The 23147-nt window shown below is 41.3% G+C and overlaps 1 long non-coding RNA gene across 1 annotated transcript; it reads left to right on the forward strand.

The window, feature by feature from the left end:
• Positions 1 to 5931: 5931 nt before the first annotated feature.
• Positions 5932 to 18922, forward strand: LOC140218801 (uncharacterized). The gene is made up of 2 exons (XR_011894990.1): positions 5932 to 6073; positions 17303 to 18922. It is a non-coding gene; the product is annotated as an uncharacterized lncRNA (long non-coding RNA).
• The last annotated feature ends 4225 nt before the right edge of the window (positions 18923 to 23147 follow it).

The raw sequence follows: 23147 nt of genomic DNA on the forward strand, positions 1-23147 counted from the left end.
ATAGATATGCATACAATTGCTTATCCTTTTTCTGTGGATTGCATTTCACCTACTAACAATTGAAAGATATCAGTCAACGTGAGATGCAAATAGTGTTGTACTTTGCGGAAGGTATGTATATATATATATATATATATATATATATATATATATATATATATATATACAGCACCAGCAATTATGTTACGACCTTTGACGAGTCATGTGACGCGCTTGACACACCATGCTCGCCGCTGGGTTGTTGTGCTTTGAGTGCCACATGTTTTTCTGAGCACAGGTTTGACCGATAAAGATTTAATGCTGTGAAGTGATGTTTCCAGTGATGTCACAACAACGCAACAATGCTCTGAAGTATATATTTATTGATTTGACAGCAAGAATTCCATAGACATTTTCTGTAGCATGAAGGAAGGAGATGCAGATATGGTAGCAGATCTGAATCATTATTATTATTATTATTATTATATACATAATATTACTGTATTAATCATTAATATACATCATTGTACTGTGTGGTAGTACAATATATAGTATACCACTCAACACAGTCAGTGCTCAAAGTTAGCCAGGGCTCGAGAGAGTTCGGCCTCTCTTCCATTTTCTAAGCAGGGGTTCGGCCCCGTCTTTGCAGGTCAACTGTAGCACTGCGGCACCCATTCGACAAGCACTGTAGGTGATTTTATTGCCAATAGTGCCTTGTGAGGGGAAATTCCAACTCTCCAATTTTTTGGAATAATGACTTAAATAAACAACAAATCGGTTTAGTACCTCTGTCCAAGCGGCGTGATTATGAATGCCTTAAATTGTTGCAGAATTCAAATAACACCCCACACTACTCATTAAAGAACAACTATCTGTCTCCTGATAATTTGAAACCTACTAGGAATAGCCACAAACTTAACCTTGCTCCATTTCAACTGCATACTAACCTGTTTAAGTACAGCTTTCCTCATACAATTGAAAAATGGAACTTACTCCCAGGTGAAACTAGGTAAATTAGAAAAATCATTGTATTTACTTGATTCATGCTGCGTTTATTATACTGATTGTATCTTTTATATCGAAGTTATCATGTTTTTTAAGGCATTGAAGTTGATTTGTGCAGAAAAATATTTTGTTATATGCAATGTACAAACCCACTCCTGCGATAGCCCAATTGGACTACAGTATGTGAAAATAAAAATAAATAAATAAATAAGTGATTAATCAGTTGATAGGGCATGAGCAAAGACAGAGCAACAGCTATTGTCCTACTTCTGCATGCATTTCCCCAAGGCATTGCACATGACAGTCACCACCCTTAATTGCTCGACTAATTAAGATTCTTGGCACAGCTAGCATACTGTTTCATGAGTCAATTGAGTGTGAACCTACCTGTTCGTGAATTATTGAAGGTTCACCTTGGTTTCTTAGTTTACAAATTAATTTTAATTCGTTTATTTTTGCATTACGAGTACAGTGCTATACCATGCATGTACTTTGTACACTTTTGCAGTAAGCAGGTGTGAAACCATGAAATATATTCTTGTAGTGCCCTGAGGTTCTAGGTCCTTTCGGCTCCCCTTATTACCACCGGTACCACTATAGCCGTTACCACCAGTGGTGCGGCCGGTATGTCGATCGATACCGCCGGAATGCTTTATTGAGCGATATATGTGTGAACGTGACACGCGCGGCTTGCCCGTAAATCCGTTTCACTTGCACGTGCCGCGTCAACAGAAACACGCCGCTTTTCTTTCTTTCTTTTTCTGGTGGAAATGGGGCACAACATCGAATAAACGAAGCTTTGCACAACACGTTTACAAACGGACATACACGAAATAACAACCACTCTGACTCATCATTAACATGTCTAATTGACCAACGATTTGGCGGCTGTCCATTGTATTTGTTAGGTTGTTAATTATGCTGTTTCTCACTGGTCAACCAAGCGAGACTGTACTAGTAATCATGCAAGCCGTTCGTTTTCTTGCATTTCGTGACTTGCTCGTCCGGCTCCTTTTGCCGACGAGAAGCAGCCTATATTTCTCGCTTTATCCCCAGCAGCAATACTCTGCAAAACGAAATATTGTCCCTCCATTTAAACCCCATTCAACCAGGTTTAATGTCCTCGACATTGAGCCACAATATGTAAGGAATATCGTTTAAAGGCCGCAGACCAGGTGACAATGGACATAAATCGGAGGGGCCGAGGGGCCAAAGAAACTAAACTGAAACATTGTTTGCCGTGAGTATTTTCTAAACAGCATGTGCCTTATATCTTAAATAAATAAATATAAAATAATCTAGACGGACATACGTTAGAACTTTGTTTTGTTTTGTCCATATTCAAACTCTTCTAGGTGGCGCCCCAACAGCTCATCGAAATGCACGCAGCGCGAATTCGAATCCACAGCGAGATTTGAGCGCGGGAAGCTGTTATGTGCCAGTATGCTGGGGTAGGCTTGACAACTCAAAATTTTCTATTTGTACTTACGAAGCAGCAGTATTTGACAGAAAAGAATAATACTTTGATGCTCTTCTCACGCCTACAAGCGAGGGCGGCGTGATTAACAACACAGCGTAATGCGCAACGGTGAACGCCAACGAACTGCGTGCCGCCACCAACCTGGACGAAGCATTTTGGTAAGCTCGTATTTTATTTCTTGTTTGCAAAGTTTGTCGCAGGCAAACAATTTCTTTATTTCTAGAAGGATCGCATTTGACTTCGCTATCGTGAGTCTCACGCCGTGAACAACGGCTTCTGCGATATCCAGAACGTATTGATGTGCTCAGTGCGCATGCATGATGTAAGACGATAGAATAAGCAGAACTGTGTAACCTCTATATCGTACAAGGGGGAGAAGGCGCGAAGATTATATGTCAGTTGAATAAAAAGGACACATCTCGTTTGTACGCGTCCTTTTGTTTTAGTTACTGTATATTTTGGTAATGTATCGTCATATGGGTTTACCAGTCATGGCCGGACTTGGTGCTCTCGTTCTCGCGTGCAAATGTGCCAGTTGGCTGAGGTGGCACTGTGAACAGCGCCAGACAGGGCGCGATTCCCCCGGTTCTTGAGCCCCTGGCCAAAAACTTATTTCTGGTATAGGAAAAATTTTCACAGCTGCGCACTGTACCCACCGTGGTTGCTTAGGGGTTATGGTGTTGGGCTGCTAAGCACGAGGTCGTGGGATCGATTCCCGGCCACGGCGGCCGCATTTTGATGGGGGCAGAATGCAGAAACACCCGTGTACTTTGATTTAGGTGCACGTTAAAGAACATCAGGTGGTCAAAATTATTTCGGAGTCCCCCCACTATGGCGTGCCTCATAATCAGATTGTAGTTTTGGCAAGTAAAACTCCATGATCTATTTTTTTTACCTCCGCACTATGTGTTTTGAAATGTTCTCCCTTGTTTAAGCGTGTTGGTACAAGCCTTTACCGTAGTTTTAGCTTTAAGATTTGACCATATTCTCTCGGTGCGTAATGCCTTTATATACAACAACCGCGGATAGAAGTTGCGACTGTTTGAGATCGTAGCGCCTTTCCTCTAAGTTGTAGTGATTAGATGTCATTGGAAATGTGTAAGGTTGGAAATGCTTGTTTTCATCCTTCACATTCTAGAATACAAATTTATACTAGGGTAACTAAAACTTGCAAAATGCAGTGTGAATCTTCATACTAAACTTTATTTATTCAAAGAAAATAAACAATATTTTCAATGTCCCTTTATAATAGCATCATTGTGCACTGTGGAGGTGAACTGGTTCGAAGGCACAAACTGACTGAACGGATTCTTATCTTGCTTTAGCATAACTCAGTTTGAGTATGGAAGAAAAAGTACAGGTGACAAGATGAGCACTAACTTCTAACTGGTCTTATTCCACGACCCTACTGCACATTATATGCGCCGCTCATAGCACACATGAGAAAAACAACTGAAACAACAACCTTACAAGAAGCAGACGGCTGCAGTTCACTGAAAACATGCCGACCAACTTAGAAAGTAAAGTTCCTTGCCTGATAAAGATAAGGAGGGTGTACTCACGCACACCCTAACGTATTTGGCAATGGCATTAGCCTGATCAGTAATCTCGCGCATCAGTTGAATGTTACTGCATCCTATGATGACACATTCTTTAAAAAAACTAGTTTGCATCCACAAGTCTTGCAATGCATGGCAAGGGGCCTACTTCGTTAACTTTTATGAAGGTTGTAACTATGCTCGCCCAAGCAATCGTTGATACTGCATCAGAACGGCAAGTTGGGCCAGTTGGTTGGGATTCATACTAAGGTTTGTTACAGCGCAACCTAAGACAAGGACAACAGAAGGTACAAAACAGCGCCGTGTCGTCATTTTGTACCTTCTGTTGTCCTTGTCTTAGGTTGCGCTGTAACTAACCTTATTATGAATCATTGATACCCCTTCCCGTCTGTCTAATGTAGACGCCCTTGCACAACAAGGGAAACTTGTATACCATAGCTCAAGTGCAATTAACATGCCCGTTCATGTCTTTTTTCCAACCAGTGTGTCAAAACAGATATAAAATACTCGCAAATATGCAATGACCACTACGTCACTTCACATTTATTCTGCAATATTCTGCTATCTCAACTGCAGGTTGCCAAGAATGAAAAATTACCAGAGTGCACTACTTGAATGGTGTTCACTGTATCTGATGAGTGTCTTGATTTACCTAATCGATGAGATGTCAGTGAAAAGCTTTGTATGATGGTTACAAATGGCCGGTAACAGCATTTAAGACAGCCTAGGATTTGTGAAGGCACGAGAATGAAAGCCCGTGAAATAAATAAAAGGTGAAAATAAACTGCCCTTACCATGACAATGCTTCTGCGCACTATTGCATCAATCTTTACAAAACCTTTGTCAAATAAGGGCACTGGGAAAGAGCAGCTGCAGTTTTTTCTCGACATGTCAGCAGTTTTTGGCGTGCAAGTACAGTCCCTACCAAATGCAAAGTAGCGCGATCTTGGTAACAGTTCGCTTTGCGAACCTTTACAAGACTGTGCCCCAGGTTTGCACATTCATAATATATGCAGTGCACTGATGACACTGTTTCTGTCTGAGACCACTTATATTACTGATGCGGAGCGCATTGTCACGTGAATTCCTAAAGAAAAATTCGCTTGTTTTTTTTTTTTTTTTTGTCGGAAAAAAAAAAGACCACACATGAACTAGGTCGTTGTAACGCTGTTATCGGTCATTTCTCGGCGTATTCCACAACCTTTGCATTGGCACCATATTCGATAAGTAAGGAAATAAACATTCATTACAAGTACATATTAATTGCTTGTTCACAATGGAAAAAAAAAACTTGAGTAGCACAAACATAAACCTATCAACATAGAGTGGGTGCTGTTCACGGAAAGCACTCATTAATTTTTTTCTTGGCCACAGTTAGTTGTCATATCCAGTATGTAATTTAATGGTGGTTTCCGAGAAACCTGTACAGGTCTCCTTCGTAGCTTCATGCTAAAGTAGGGTGGGTGAAAATTTTTCCTGTCATGAATTTTACTTGCCTTGCAGGCTTCCACAGAACTGATCTGCCATAATCAAATAGTGCTCTGTAAAGTAAAATAAGGCACACCTTTTCTTCATATACCTGTATTTCACTCATTGACCTCTACCAAGCTACTCATGTAAATATGTATTTACTGCTCGAAAATGGGCAATTCATGCTCCAGTGTGTCAAATTTGCAACCTCCCAGAGCTGCTCCAAAACTTCTTTGACTGCTTCCATCCCTGTATGAGTGGCCCATATAATGTTTAATGAAATTATCACTGGCATCCCAGAAACTTCAACATTTAACATCCGCCTGCCAAAGTGTCTACATCTCAACATTTTGGTTAGAACTGATCACTTTATTTGCTGCAGGACTGAAGCTGTCTTGATATCTACAATACATTGGACACTACATGCACGATTATGAATGGATACCTGAACACTGCTTGAAGGAGCAAGCTCTACAGCATCACTTATGCTCCTTTCCATGGGTTGGCAAGAGGAACCGTGGCACGCAACTCTACAGGCACCTGTGCTCTTCACTACCTTCGGAGGAGAGATGCATTGGTATGCTGTACATATATTTGACTGTGGGTTCCAGCTGCATCTCTTGCATTGTCATTCGATGTGCAGGTAGAGGAGTTACCTATTGGGCGCACATGTTGGTTAACGATACAAAAAGGAAGGTGCTTCTTTGAACACCGATGACCCTGTCCTCCACTTATTTATTTTAATTTTCTTGTAACCTTATTTTTGCTGATTATATAAAGGTCGCAGGCAATTAAGCCAAGAAAAGCGTTGGTGTAATTAGCTGTGGTTGAGATTGAAATGTAGAAAATATTGAAAGAAAGTCATGAAAGCAGACGAAAGGACCTTGTCTGTGGTGGTGACTGAACCCACAACCTTTGCAGTACACACGCGATGCACTACCAATTGTGCTAACTTGGGTATTTATGGTATTTATGCCCTGAGAGTGTTAGCCAGCGCCATTTAGAGCCATGGTGGGCAGATGTGGAACATCTTTTTTGCACGATGGTGTCGCGTAACACCTGAACTGAAGAGAGCAGGCATGTGGCTAATAAACCCATGCATGCTACCTAAAGGCATCAAAGCTGTGAGGTTTCAAACCCTCGCATGAATGAATGAGAAGGAAAACGGGCTTCATTTTTTTAAAATCACGACCATATAAAGCCAGCAGGCAATGAAGCCAAGAAAAGCATAGGGGTAACTAGCTGTGGTTGAAACTGAAATGTTGAATTGGCTCTGCGGCCATCTATCAAATTTCACCGCAATGCATTATCATAACTCAATGGGCAGCACGTTTAAAAATTATAATTCAGAAGACTGCCAGAATTTCAACAAATGAGCAGTTAGCAAGAATGATAGTGTATGCCCTTCTAATATTCTTCGTATTTATGGCACTTATTCGTAACTTTTCCGCTGTGTTATATCAGTGTTTTAATTCGGACCAAAACTGTGCTATAATGTAGCAATGAGGTTATGGTCTAGTGGCGTAAATGTGCGTGTTAATAAGAGGGCAAATCGCCTTAACGTTAACTGAGAGTTGTTTAAACTTGGGCAGCCTTCCGAAATATACTTTTTTTGAAGTTGCTGTCCATTGAGTTACACTGGTGCACTGTGTCATGCGAGCTACCGCAACGAGATGGCGCTATGTACACGGGCATGTAAGATGCGGAACAACGCCTCTGGGAGAGCGGACCAGACCGTGTAAGCCGAGCCGGCATGTAGCCGTGCTTGTTTTGCATACACAACCTAGTAAACAGTTCCAGTTAACACTTAGGATTTGTCAATCACGTATGCTCGTCACCCGACCATGACATGGAGGCAACGGTGGGATACTCGACAACGCTGTGAGAAATGCACCACGCAAGTAGAAGTCTACATCACAGCGCACTGCGGTGAATACGAAACTTTGCTACCCATGGCTTCACCTACAGTGTCCACAGCCCAGCACGCAGCTCCACTAAACTCGTTCGTCGTCAAACTGCCGGATTAACTTGATTTTCGGCAGCCCGAGGAGTAGAAACAGTGGCTCACGAGAAGGGAGGGCTATAGAGCTATCTCCAGACTGAAGACGACGACGAGACGCAGGTGAGCACACTCATTTATGCCATGGGTCGTGAAGCCAAAGACGTCCTAGCCTTGCTCAGGCTCTGTGATGCTGAGAAACTCGACTACAACACAGTAATGCAACTGTTCATAAAAAATTTCCTGACACGGATGAACATGATATACGAGTGTGCAAAGTTCAACAGCCAGAAGCAAGACGTGCATGAGACAGCCGATATGTTCATCACCGAACTCTTCAGGCTCGCTGAAGCCTCTGAGTACAGCGCCCTGAAAGAGGAACTGATCTGTGATAGACTCGTGGTCGGTCCCACAGTCACGTAGGTAAGTGAGAAGCTGCAACTTAATGCTGAGCTTACTCTGGAAGCCGCTGTCAACGCTGCTCGCAACATGGCGGCAACAATCAAACAGCAGCAAAAGGACCTACGGCCACAGCTACAATCACTTGAAGCTGTAGACACCATGCACAGCTTCTCGAAGAGCAAAGGAAAGTCAAATAATTCTCGTAAAAACCAGCGTGACCAAACTGCGCTGACATGCAAGTGGTATGGCTCAACAAGACACCTATGGTTCACCATCACACACTATGTGCACGGCGAATGGCAAAACATGCAGTGCCTGCAGTAAAAAGGAACACAGCTGCCATATGCTTTTCCGCTTCCAAAAAGCAGAACAAAATGCACATACCAAGCTGTTTTGAAAGAGGTTTACTTGGACAATTAACTGACCAACAGGATCCTGGGCCATGAAAAATCAATGTGATGGTCAATGGCTTCAAGGTAGACACTGGTGCAGATGTGACTGCCATGCCAACAAGCCTCTATGACGAACAAGTCACGGGAAACCTGAAGCAAGCAAAAGAACAGCTGCTCGGACCCGGCAGGACCAAAAAAAAGCAACGGTTAGACTGCTACCGTGTGCTGAAATGGCTGGTTGTGTCAAGAACAAATTTATGTAATAGACAAGCTGCATGACGCACTTTTTGACGTCCCCCCGCAATCAAATCCTTCAATGTCCAACCAAGTCTCCTAGAAGTAGCGGAGTCAAAAGGCAAGGTCAGCGACCCAGCCAACATTTTATGCCACTACCTCTACCTGGCTACAGACCTGGGCCTACCTTCTCAGGACCGATTACAATATATCGCTACTCCCTGATTGATGCCAAGCGGTGTGCTATTATGTACTCGGGGCGAGTACCTCTGCCCATGTTGCCGAGTGTCCAAATGTGAGTTGGAGAGAACGGAGAGCCTGGGTGTCATCATAAAAGTCGAAGAAACCACAGAGTGGCATGCACCTATGGTAGTGGCTAAAAATAAAGGAGGCGAGCTTCAAATCTGCAGTGACTTTGGAGGGTTAAAATAGAACATTCTGTGAGAATGAGTCTTAGTGCCCTCCATCAATGATTGCCTGGCCAAACTCACCGGAGCTGCCTGGTTTAGCAAACTTGATGCTATAGCCGGATATTGGTTACTGGTTACCCGAGTCCCAGAGGTACAACACTTTCCTGACGCCACTTGGCCATTTTAAGTTCCTCTGATTGTCCTTCAGAATTTCCACAGCAACTGAATTTTTCCACTGGGAAATGCTAAGACTGCTAGAAGGCCTGGACGGCCAAGCATGTCTGCAAGACGACATAATAGTGTTTGGCCGCACGAAGACAGAACATGATGCACGACTGCACAAAGTACTTCAGCACCTGCAAGAAGCTGGAATCACCCTAAACGCAGGAAAGTGTGTACTGCACCAGCAGTAAAAAATCGGGCCCCTTGGTTAACCCCCTTCTCGTTCATTACATAACGAGGGTCTCGAATCTGGCAACATTGGTGCCTTCAGGTACTACGTGTGGGTTTATTGACCAGTTGCCTTCACCCAAAAAGATCACATACTCGTGATGCCTGCGACAGAAAGGATGCTCTACATATCGCCAAGGTTTGTGAGTGGTGGCACTGGCTAACAATCCCAGGGTTAGTTCTAGTAGTAACATAAATACCCCAGAAAATAGATGGGAAGACGGTGCTGTGTTAGCTCGATCGGTAGAGCATCACACACGTAATGCGTAGATGTGGAATCGTTCCCCACCTGCGGGAAGTTGTTTCTTCATCCACTTTCAGTTCCGTTAATTTTCCCTGTGTTGTCCTTGGTGCCTTTGTTTGTTGGCGTCTTATGATTAATAAAAATCGGGCCCCTCGGTTAACCTGCTTTCTTCTCGTTCATTACATAACAAGGGTCTCGATTCCGGCAACATTGATGCCTTCAGTTGGCATGTGGGGCTTTATTGACCAGTTGCCTTCACCCAAAAAGATCACGTACTTGTGATGTCTGCAGCAGAAAGGATGTTCCACATCCACCGCGTGTGTGCCATGTTTTTTAAGAAAGCAGGAACTATTCATATAATCTCTCTGGAAGTTCATAAAAGAGGAGGAGGGAGGAAAGATTGCAAAGGGAACAGGGTCAAACAAATCGAGGTGTAGCAACCTGTGTAAACCGAAAGCAAAAAACATTCATACACATACTTGTGAGAAATAGAAAAAAAAAAGAATAATTACACAGTCATTCTTTGATATTAAAAGAGCTTCTGATATCAGTTGTGAATTCATGTTTCTACTTCTGCCAAGAATATATTTCAAGTTGTGGATGACAAGTGCATGTGTTACAATGCTCACCTACATTGGTCTTACTTTGTTTTTATATTCTGCAAATGTTCTCTTGCCCTTTCATCAGTGCAGCGTCCAATTTGGCTTGTGTAGAGCTTACCAGAAGTAAGAGGTTATTTGGTAAACCATTCCAATGGCACAATTCATGAACGGTGTTGCATGCCTTTTGTTAAAAGCAGCTGTATTTTTACACTCAAGCGTGGGAAAAAAGCTTAGATGGCTTCTTCGGAACCAGCAGCACGAATGGGGCCCCATATTTGTCATTAACCTTCTTCAGTGAGTGCAACTGCTGTGCTCATGAGGCAGTGCCTCTGGCTGCTTCAAACTGCGCACTGTTACCTTTGCTGCTTTCCACTCCTGAAGTTTTCGCAGTAGGGATTCTGAGATTCCGATGATGAGAGTGAGGGAGGCCAGCTGTTATGAACATGCCAACGTGAGCACAAAATCTATTGCGCCTTGTGTTAATACACATTTTTAGAGCCTATTCAAGGCACATTAGGCAATTGTGGGCTTAACATGGATTTAGGCTGGTTCATACAGTAGCTAACCTTTCTTTGCTCTTAGTTGGTAACTTCAGGAAACATGCGTTAGGGTGAGCATCAAATGTTTACCTAAGATATGCAGCATATTGTCAATGGGTTAATGAAGTTGAGTCTGACGAAGTCTTGTCCGGTTAGGAAGAGTCAAGGGAAAAAACAGAACTGACACCGACCAAAGTGAAAAATTATTTAAAGACACGTGGGAGCCTTGCTTACAATGCTTTCACCATGCGTGTCTCATGTGTAAAGGTTAGTCCTTTTCCGTGCCCATTAAAGACATTTCAAATGTTATCTACCGTATTCTCATGTGTCATATTAGAGTTAGGTTGTAAAACAATCAAGATATCGATGTGTGTAAAAACACTTAGAACCACGGCGTTGTCAAATATCTAGTGATGTAATGTCACAAAGCACAGGAGCATTGCGATTATCACATCTCAAAACCCCTACTGCAAAAGCTTAAATTCCAAATGCAATGAAATTTCACTTTGGCTATGTTGGTAATAAATTAGTAGTAAATACTACTAGTCATCTTGGCAAAGCTGCGGGGCTGGTATCTAATTTTCTTTTTGATATTCTTTTAATACTGTATTAGCAGACGACACATGAACCTGGTGGTTAGTGGCTATGACGAGAGTCCACATCACCTTCAGGTTTTTATCACTGCAGGCAGCTGCAGGTGGTCCCTTATCTCGTAGGCCACACTAAGGTGCCCTGCAATCTGAGTCATGCCTCACTGCCAGTTACTGGTAATTGTGGCATTCATTTCAGTCTCGGTATCAAGATTGCTAGAATGCTGTTTTGTATTTACACTGTCTGAATCATTTTTTTATGCAGCCCTAACTTTTGTTGTAGTTGGGCTTTAAGGGCTGTAAAACAGCAAAAGCCAGCAGTGCGCACACTTTAAGGCAGCTGAAGCAGCTCGAAGTACTGCCTCATGAGCACCAAGTGATGCACTCACTGCAGAAGGTTGCTGACAAGCATGGGCTCTGAGTTGGGCTGTTTGGTGTTGTGCTGCCAAGCCTGATGGTGGATAATCAAATTGTAGCTGTGGCAGCTGCATTTTGATAGATGTGAAATGCAAAAATGCATGTGTGTTTTGCACTGTATGCACAGTAGAGTAACCAAGGGGGTCAAAATTATTCCTGAATCCCTCGTACTTCATGCCTCATAATCATATTGTGGTTTTGGCAAATAAAACTACAGAATTTATTCAATATATTAGTTGGTGCCCTTTGATGTTCCAGTTCTCTAATTTTCTTGCTTATAAAAGCTCTGTTCTTGGTATAAATGATGAATTTGTTATTACAAAAGGCTAACTTTTAATCTAACTTAACTCATTAATTTCCTTTAGTGTCCCTTTTCCATGCATTAAAAGCATGGAACACTAATACATTTGCATTAATTTTTATTTGACTCGTGCTCAACAGCTAGATGCCATAGAAGAGAACTACTAACGTGGGCTTCAAGTTGATAGGTTGCCGTATAAAAGCTTGTCTTTTCTTTTAGAGATAAAAACACCTGAGCCTAGTTTTCTGTCTATATAGACTATTGAGATAGGCAAACACCACTTGCATGATAGATCAGTGATTAGTTATGTGTTCAGTTTTTGCCCCCACCCCAAAAAAAGAAAGTGAACTTGTGGGATCGTTCTCCACCTGTGGCAAGTTGTTTTTTCATCCACTTTCATTTCGATTAATTTATCATTTCATTATTTCATTTATTAAGCTAAAGTAATTTCCCCTATGTTGTCCTTGGTGTTTGTTGGCTTCTTATGATATTACTAGTAAAAATTGGGCCCTCGGTGAACCCTCTTTCTTCTCATTTATTACATAACAAGTGTCTCGAATCAGGCAACGTTGATGCCTTCAGGTAGCATGTGTGGGTTTATTGACCGGTTGCCTTCACTAAAAAAGATCACGTTCTCGTGACGCCTGCAGCAGAAAGGATGTTCCATGTCCGCCGCCAAGGTCTGTGAGTGGTAACGCTGGCTAACACTCCCAGGGTTCTACAAGGAAACATAAATACCCAAGAAAGTGGATCGGTAAACGGCGCCGCGGTGCTCAATTGGTAGAGCATCGCATGCGAAATGCGAAGGTTGTGGGATCGTTCCCCACCTGTGGCAGGTTGTTTTTTCATCCACTTTCATTTCCATTAATTTATCGTTTCATTATTTCATTTATTAAGCTCAAGTAATTTCCCCTATGTTGTCCTTGGTGTCAGTGTTTGTTGGCTTCTTATGATATGAATAATAAAAATAGGGGCCCTCGGTTAACCACCTTTCTTCCTGCAATAACATTTTTCATGGAGGATAACAAAAGCACGCTTGACTTTCTTTAAAAAAATATGCTTCATGTAGACAGTTTCTGCGTCCTTGTCTGTTTGCAACCTAAAAACATGGAAAACAGCTAGTAAAAGGCAGCAGAAAATTTTAAACGAACTGCTGATATTGCAGTAATAAAAACTCTTCACAAAGAATAGCTAATAAAAATATTTTAGAAATTTCAGTGGTTTTCTGAAAATAAAATTGGCATGGAAAAGGTTAATCTTGTATGGGGCACTAAGAACAGTAGTCAAAAAATTAGTCACCTAACGCAATCTGTGTAATGAATTGAGGATAAATGCTCTATAAACAATTACATGTTTTCGATGAGAGATGGTGATTATTTTCCGACACATGTCGATCTTTATTTGCTAATGTGGAAAACCACAATCACTTCCCTCTCAGCTCTCTCGGGGCTCTGCAACTAACCTCATGTGCTGGAAGATAGGGAAACACCCACGGCTCATATGTTCAGCCATGTGGCTACTGTAGTTATTTGTGCAAGTTCTGGGTTCACCCACTCCCTCATTGAAACATTGATAATGATTACGATTACTAATACTCGTTTCCATCCAGGAGCCAAATCAGCTTGTAGTTGATGCTAGTCCTGTTGACAGGTCTTTATCCTTGTTTCTTCCTGCTATCATACTCCTAAGAATAAATAATCTTGCATACTATTGCTGAAAGCTGGGAGAGTTGGTTACTGGCATTAGGAAACATAGTTACTACACTATAAGATGAAACGCATGAAATGCACAGGATGAGCACTACACATGAACTTGTTTTAGTACATGAGTGCGATTATATGCATGCATGAAATGCTCAAATTTGCAGCGAAATTTGACTATACGTGACATATAACATACATCACTCATTCTATTTTGCATGTACCGTACATCTTTTTCAAGTAATCAATTTTTATATTCGAGATTTCAATAGAAGGTGTGCTATTGCATTTATCGGTTTGTCTGGGAAGGCCCTTATATATCAGTGTGGAAATTTAGCCTTACATTTTCTGAGTATGTTGTGCTGTTGTATTTTGCCATGTATTGACATCTTTTACAATGTCCTGCAAGTGTTTCAGGCCTTGCTGACACGCTAACCTGCGCAGAATGCTCAGCCTGTCTTTGAGGCACCTTTGAGTGCCTTTAATGCCTTCAGCAGCAAGTGTTACACCCGTCACACGAGCATGCCAAAGGTCCTTTGAAGTTAAGGAGCATTGAGCTTTCAAAGACATTAGTTCAACGGATATATGTCGGTGCTACATGGTCTCCAGGTAGTCTCCGTTGAAGCTTTTAACAGAGACCGCAATGTATCCTTAGCGCTACCATCACCTTGAAAGTAATAAAAAAATATAGCCCAATGCGTCTTATAATAAATTTGTCACATTTTTTTCAGCAACATTTATTTTTCCTAATACATAGAAACATCAAAACAAAATGCACACGTAGTAAAGGCATTACTTTATCACAAACAGGTGTATTTATTGTAATGATGGCCACCATGAGTACCGCTTCGTACTCCGCACATTGGCGTCGATTATTCATTGTTGCCTTTGCTTCAGCTGCTTTGTTTCGTTCGTTGTGGCTAGGTAGCGGTAGGTACACGTAAACGCTGTAAAAACTAAAAAACAAAAGTGACAAGGAAAGATGTGCAGAAAAAAGCCAAGGAGACTGGGATGCCTAGCAGCCACTAACCAAAGAACCAAATCGCACATGGCAACCGTGTTGTGTCGAGGTTGCTGCTGACGACAGGCCGTGCCGGTGTTGCTGTACCTGCGCTTTCATGATGGAGATTGCGGGTGTCCCGAAAGTGTTTAGTACTTTAGTAACAGTATTCAGTACTTATAAGCTTGTTCTGAAGAGGTAAAAATTGAACTTCCATATCTTTAGATTATTTTTTCTACTGTCAGACGCCCTCTAGGCTTGGGAGTATTCCCTTGAGGTTTCAAAGGACGAACGCGCACTCCTTTGACTCAAAGCCACCTTCCAGTAGGGCTCCTTTGCTGTGCCTGTGTGACAGTGCACATTCTCCCTTGAAGTAAAGAATCTTTGGTTCAAAGGACTTTGAAAGTGCCCGTGTGACTGGGGTATTATGTAGGATAGACCAGGATTTGTGGTAATGGCAGGCTGCAGGAGCATTGTGCACAGATGTAGGTGGTAACAGCATCTGGATATCTCACAAAACATTGCAAAACATGCCAAACTGTGACTGTACACATGCAGTTTGCAAATATAAGGCAGGGAAGTGCAGATTTGTATACTAGGTCTTTTCCATCCAAGAAACCAATAACTGCATTAACAAACCTTCTACAGGGGTCTTGAATAAAGAAGTTGGTTACTTGAACAATATGATGTATGACATGGGTGCATCATGAATCACATAGTTTATATGTCGTGTATTGTGAAATTTCCTGCGAATGTGTCGTTTTTATGTATGTAATCATTGTTTAGCGAGGTTGCTTGATGTCCAGCACCCATTCTCTGCATATCATGTTGGTATTTTGTTTTGTCTTAGAACTGTAATTATGTTTCATAAAACCTTACATTGCTAAAATTAGACTTTGGGGCAGTTTGGTCTTTTCATCCACATTCTTGTTTTTTTCATTTCCCTTACCATGCAAGCATTTTTCTGGAGCACTTGCAGTATTTCGTCATGCTCTTGCGTTTACAAGCCAGATGTCTGTCTGTGAACAGCTCAAACCACTTGTAGCATGCAAATCTGATGCATCCTCAATAGAACTCCATAGTGAATGTATTGCTAAAAATATTTTTCAGGGGATGAAGCACTTCTATAACTACAGAGTTTTGCAGCAATAAAGAAGCAGAATGCTTGCATCTGTGTAATCTATATATAATATTTTCTTTGTATCATCTTTTATCTGACTGTCTGTCAGCATGGTAACATTGCATATTATCTTCTTAACACTCATGAGTTCCAAATAGCTACTATAATCTTTTTGTCCTCACATTTTCTGCAATATCCTTCACCGGAAGGACAACTAGCAGTTCACTTGATTTACCACTTACAGGCAACAAATTAATCATAATAGTAGTGTCATGCCTATTGCTTAAAAGCTCCTAAACGATTTTGCACATCTGAAAGTTCCTTGAATTCATGCAAGCAGGTGCTGCTTATATGATGGCTGAATGCTCATGTGATTGGTCTTTAGGCCAATGTGAAAGAAAAATGCCAGTACCTATGTGTTGCTTTATGATGTTGACCTGTATTTATTATTACGTTGGTGAACTGTGTGTGCACTCTGAAGATATGCACATTACTGCTGGTGTTTTGTATAATCTGTGTATAATACAACAACATATATTATCAACAACACATTCATTTTATTAGTTTTTGTAATATGTTGTCATGATTTCCTTTCATTGTCAGTGCTGCAAGGCGTCCTAATACCTAATTAAAGAGCTTCTGCAGACATAAAGAGTTGATTCAAAATTTCAGAAGCTTTTAATCACTGCAGCTATAGGTTTTTTTTAATATAAGCTTTCTTCACTACAAAATGGGGGTTCCTAAATTGGTTATTTGCGCCTATAAACCACCCGAGCTGGGTGAAAATACTTTTCAGAAATTGCTCGAAGGTCTATTATACTTAAGTCAGAATAAGAAGATACTCTTTGCAGATAAAAAACATTAATGGTCTATCTCACATAATGAAACATTCTGGAAGGCCTTGTGGTCATTCGTAGAAACACTTGTTTGTAGCTTTGTCAGTGCCGTGATGTTTCAATCTTAGCTTACAAGATAACGATACTCACATCATGTGAAATTTTCGCAAGGTAGTCTGTTTGTGCATTCTGCGACTTAAAAGGAAGAGGTCTGGACACTGACCAAAATGGTTTAAAGTACTTATTTGAATTTTTGAAGTTATTTTAATTTATTTGAATTTGAAAATGTAAAAAACTATTTTAAACATTTTGGTCGGTGTCTGGACCTCTTCCTTTCAATATGCATCATCCCGACCAGACGGGCTTTCGTCATACTCTCCACTTCATCCAGTCTGCAACTGTACAATGGGCTGTAATTTTTCCTAAAATCTGAGGTGGCCAAGATGCACTTGGAGTGGTAGCATTGAATGGCCCAGCACTGTTGAATAATTGGTGATGCTATGTTTAAATATTCATGCGGTGTCTGTTTGCAATACAATAGTACATAATCTATTTTGTTTGGTTTTCCAGAATGCTCCCTATCATGCACTGCCATCTCAACAGTACCATGGCTTTTTGTGTGGATTCCTTCCCTTTTGAAGGCCACCACTGTTTGCACAGCATCACAGCCTGCCTGCCTTGATCTTGCGGAAGAAGAAAATACAAAATGCCTATTTTTTGAAATGCATGCATGGCTTCATGCAACACCACCTGTCGTCGGGGTGTTAAGGCTTTTTGCAGAGAAAATGTAATGACGCCTTATGTGTGCCCTGGTGGCAAAGTGTTTGCCTCTTTGCCTGTGTAAAAATTTCACACTTATGGATACTGTTAAAGGTTCCTGTATCATATTTTCTTTCACATCCTGAGAAATTTTTGTTTCATTATAAAACTAAAAATTATAGTTGAATTGCTGCTTTGTGTGATATGCAATATTCAGCTGAAGGTGATCAGCAGAGGTCGAACAAGTGTTATGTCAGGTGGAGAAATTTTTTGAGAAGTGGACTTCTTCGTTAGGGTAACAACCGTTTTCCTTGGCAGTATTTATATAGTTCACTTTTCTCCACTCCATGGATATCCAGCAAAATGAGTGAGTGCATAGAGAAGGTGAGGTAAGTTTAAATGCTCACCATGGGGGTTTAGTTGGGGTAGCAAGGTGTGTAGAAGTATGGGAGTTTGGCAGGTTGCTGGCACCAATTTCTATGAGTGATCTTGTTGTTTGTGTCTATGTCAGTTATATAATGCGAGGCGTCTTCTGACGCCAGAAATTTTGAAAAAAAAAAACTCCTTATATTTGTGGAAATTCAGTATGTGCCCCTGGGGCTACTACGAGCACTTGGGGCCACTGGGTAGATGAAGCTCTCCAATGAACTTTTTTGACACAAACTTGTGTATGTACGCTGGGTGTGTGCCACTGCATATGTGCCACTCTTTAATGAACCTCTTTGATGCTGACTTAGGTCATGGGGCATCACAACACAAGCCTATGTAGCGACATCTGTGTATGCAAGTAAGTGTGAGCTGGAATTGTCTGCTTGGATTTTCTTTCCCTGATGACGACTAGTCCCCTTGTTGAATTAACTTCAGCCTGAGATATCACCTGTTTGTCTACTGTTATCACATTATGCCCATTTTGCTGTGAACTTGTCATGTTCTCTAGCTGGCAAGCTTGAATTTCAGGTGCTGCACGCTAAGGAAATTGATTCAGAGTGGGTGGTACCACTTCTGCTTTTTCTTTGCAGCTGTGTGTTACATGAGAGAATAAGTTGTACGTAGATATCTATTAGAAATAGCATAGGTATTCAAAGGTACTTTCATTATGTTCTAGGTCATTGGTGCTGTCTGGCCTCCTTTGCATCATTTTTTGTAGCATGCTTTTTACATGCAAAAACAAATGTGGCCTGTTCTAATGCATGCAAGGACTGCCCAATAGCTCATGATGTTTTGAACCGCTGAATTTCAGTCTTGGCTGCACTTGTGGATTTTCAACTGTACTGAAGCTTGCAATATGCTTGAATTTCCTGTCAAACTGGTTTGCTTGTTTGTATCCAATTTATTGAATTATTTCACTTTCATTATGCTAATAGTCATTGATTGTACTATCATGCTGGCACATTTGACTCTGGAACTGCAATAAATTTCCAGACATTTTAATGGTTTGTCATGGTTTTTGCACTCGTCAGACACAATCTACTAAACACACACACAAAAAGAACTCCCTTCAACCTCGTAAAATTCCCAAAAAGTGCATAATAAACTCCCAGACCTACCTGTAGAAGCCCTAATAAGGAGCTAAAATGCACTCCCAAAACATCTGTTTAAAACTCCCTTAGTAAAACAGCTCCCTAAAGCTGTAAAAATTCACTCCCAAGCATTCTCGTATATGTTCCCATAAAAAGCAAAAATCGAACTCTCGAAACTATCCATAAATGCTCCCTTAAGCAGAGCTCCCAAAATATGGGAACGGTTGCTCCCAGGTTTACACCTAAGCACTCCTACAAGGAGGTAAAATAATTTCCCAAAGGTATCCTTCAAAACGCCCTTAAGAAGCCAAACGTTTCCGAAAATATGTACGTAAGAACTCCCATCGCTTCTCCTATAAATTCCCATAAGAAGCAAAATAAAATACCCATGTCAACTTGTAAAAGCTCCCAAAGCTCCTCATAAGAACTTCCATAGTTCTGGTGTTCAAAAGAGGAATGAAAAACTCCCAACGTTCCCCATATAGACTCCTGCAACCACTCGGGGGTTGGTGTTCAAAGGAGAATTAAAAACCTCCCATAATTCTCCATATAGACTCCTGCAACCACTCAGGGGTTGGTGTTCAAAGGAGAATTAAAAAACTCCCATAATTCCCCTTAACACCACCAAACACAAGGGTGTGAAAAAAAACTCCGTTCGAATGGAGGATATTGTCCTCCCTTAAGGGCTGAAGTTATGCAACGAGGCCAAAACTCCCTAAAAGGGTCAAACCTGTTTACAGTGTAGGAAGGGAGAACCTAGGACACGTACGTGTCTGAGTTGGATGAAGTGTGCTACCTACAATTTATACGCAACGCCTCGAATCGGTCACATTTACTGGTATGAACTGCTAGGCTGAATAAAAAAAAGTGGCAACAAGGACAAACACAGTATAACTTGAGAGCTCTTCAAACACTCCGAAACCTCACAGCGCGCCTGCTACTGATACTGCTAAGGCACGCTGTAGCAAAATTAAAATAAAGACAACATTTTTGCTTCAAACTCATCAGCTACTTGTCGAAATTTCACCGTAATTCTGGGCGAACTAATGTTCTTTTCGAAACACGTAACAGAGTAAAATGATTTGCTTGACTGAAAGAAACAGTTTAATACATAAACCACGCTGTAGAACGGACGGAGATAAGAAATTGACAGTACAACTTCCTAACCTACAAATATATGAACCCTAACCAAATAGTATCGCACCTCATAAATTGTGCAGTTTTTAAAGTAAAATGACAAACGACTATATACGAATTCTTGTAATTAGAAAGCGGACGCAAGTGATAGCATACGAGCAATAAATGTTTCATATATGTTTCCTGGAGTTTAAAGTTCTTACCTAACTTGTGAGGCGAGCTTTTCTTTTGCCATTTTTGCTTCTTCTTCCGTGAATTAGGTATCGAACCATATAGAGACGTGTTTTATGCTTAGTGTGTTCAATTCTTCCTGACGCTTTGCCATACTGCTGCTGTACTGGTGACACGGTCCAGACGGGCAAATGTTTGCCTTTCGCTCTGTGTTCTACAATCCTTTTTAATATTGTATGACATAAATCTAGAAATAAAGAAAGAAAAAATCTAAATAGTATAGCACCGAATTGGTAATTTTGTTCTTCAGTTTAAAGACATCACTAATTAAAACTTGGAGTAGGACAAGGCAAGATGCATGCACTGAAAGAAAAGCACGGTAATGTCGTCAGCAATTTGGACTATACTGACCTGCACATTACCCAAAACAGTCATGCTACCTTCATTTGAATAAGTGATGGATAGGTTACACAGGCTCCTTATATATGTAGCGTTGAAGTTAGAAAGATCTTGCAAGACTTCTTGCGGGGAAAACAGCAGGAGAAGATGGAATAGCATTCGATTGAATCAAAGATGAAGCAGATATTATGCTTGAAAATCTTGCGGCCCTTTATACGCAATGTCTCATAACTTCAAGTGTACCAAAGAACTGGAAGAATTCCAACGTTATAATAACTCACAAGAGGGGAGACGGTAAAAAATTCAAAAATTATGGGCCCATTAGCCTATAATTTTAGTATTGTATACCATATTCACCAAGATAGTTTTAAGTAGAATCTTGGATACACTTGACTATTAGACTGGGAAGGCTTAGGACGGAGGATCAATTGCGAATATCTGAGCAACCTAGGGTTTCCAGGCGACAGTATCATGTTCAGCAACACTTGGAATGACTTGCAGCAAACGACTGAGGACCTTAAGCAAAAAAGTGTAAGAGTCGAGTCGAAGGTCAATATACAGAACCAGGTAAGGAAACCACAATTCACGATGGCCTGTCAGCCTCTAATACCTGTACACGATTACGATTATCCAGGTGAATTACTCAGAGGGTACTGTGATTGTCAGAAAACTTACAGAAGGATAAAAATGGGTTAGAATGCATACATTAGTCATTACCAAATCCTGACTAGAAGCTCACCACTATCGTTAAAAAGAAAAGCGTAAAATCATTGCATTCTATCTGTGCTAGTATTTGGGGCAGAAACTTGGAGGTTAACAAAGAAGCTTGAGAACAATTAGGGACTGCGCAAACAGCGATGGAACAAAAATGCTAGGCGTAACGTTAAGAGACAGGAAGAGAGCGGTGTGAATCATAGAGCAAATGTAGATAGCCGGTATTCTAGTTGACATTAGAAGAAAAACATGGAACTGGTCAGGCCACTTATTGCGTAAAGTAGAAAACAGGTCGATCATTAGCGTCACAAGGTGAATGGCATGAGTAGGTAAGTGCAATCGAGGACGGTAGAATAGTAGCTAGGGTGATTAAATTAGGAAATTTTGAGGTGCAAGTTGCAAACAGCTAGTGCAAGACAAAGGATATTGGAGATCGCTGGGCAAGGCCTTCACCCTTGAAGGCAGTCATGGAATGGCAAAACTTCGCAATCAATAATACATAAGCTGCTGCCATTGCAAGCAGGATACAAACCGAAGTGAAGGGGTGTGCAACACTACGCGGAAAACTACGGAGAGCATTGCCTTCCGTGTAGTCTTACCTGGCCCATTTGCATCAGGAAATGTTTTTCAGGTTTATTTATCATATGAAGAATCAGGGAGCGTTTTTTTACGGTCACCTGTGATTGTAAGTACACGAAACGCTATGCTTTCACCGCATAGCATGCGCAAAGTGATGCTTAGTCGCGCCTGAGTTGAGCTCCTAGACATGCTCCCACTATTTGGTCTGTTCAACGGAGCCGCCATGATGTAGGTGATGAAGAGTCCAACTCGCGAACAAGAGGGCATATGTTCTAATCCTACACTTAGGCAAATTTTTTATTCAACATGTCCGTTCAGATGACTATCGTCGTTACTTGCCTCTGAGGATTTTCTGAAAGAGTAACCGCTGCTTCTTTGTGGAGCGTCGAAAAAGATCGTCTGCTAGTCTTTGAAGGAGTAACCACACTGGGAGTAACAATTCATCCTTTTGCAGTTACCCCACCAAATAACGAGTGGCTGTGGCAGGTCAGTCACTCCAAGAAGGGACTTACCTCCATATCCAGTTTGCCCCCTTTTTCCTCACGAGCGTAGTCAGAGGCATTGTGATAGGCAGTGAGCGAGAACGGCTACAGCCATATAACCAAATATAGAAATGTCCGGGAACGTGCGTAAAGTAACCTAAGAACGCTAATCGCTCTAAAGCAATGTTAAGTTGTATAAATTGTCCAGTGTTACCGCAATCTTACATAACCTTGTAAATACCTTCAAAAGCTACTGTAGCAAAACAGGGAAGCGGACTAGTTCGTACATATTAAAATGGATAAAAACTAGCAGGAAAAGACGGAGGACCATATGAAGAATGTGACGGGACTAGCAGGAGCTTACAACTGAAAGACTGACGCCTGAATGACGAAACATATCTCTCGGCAGGCCACATGAAGCATGCGCTAACTACCATCACCAATTTCGTGATATATCTTTATTCAATATTGTCACGCAGGAAATAAATATCTTTATTATTGAGGTGCAGAGACGTGTCAATAACGCGAGTTGCATTTTTCCTAATTATGTGGGATGCCTCCAGAATATTGTGTTTATTTCCCCTTTTCGCTCCGCCTCAAATGCTGGCGTTGCGCAAACACAGGTGTTCACCCACACTGTCTATAATGGTGTCA

This window comes from Dermacentor andersoni, chromosome 6 (assembly GCF_023375885.2).
Source record: "Dermacentor andersoni chromosome 6, qqDerAnde1_hic_scaffold, whole genome shotgun sequence".
NCBI lineage: Eukaryota > Metazoa > Arthropoda > Arachnida > Ixodida > Ixodidae > Dermacentor > Dermacentor andersoni.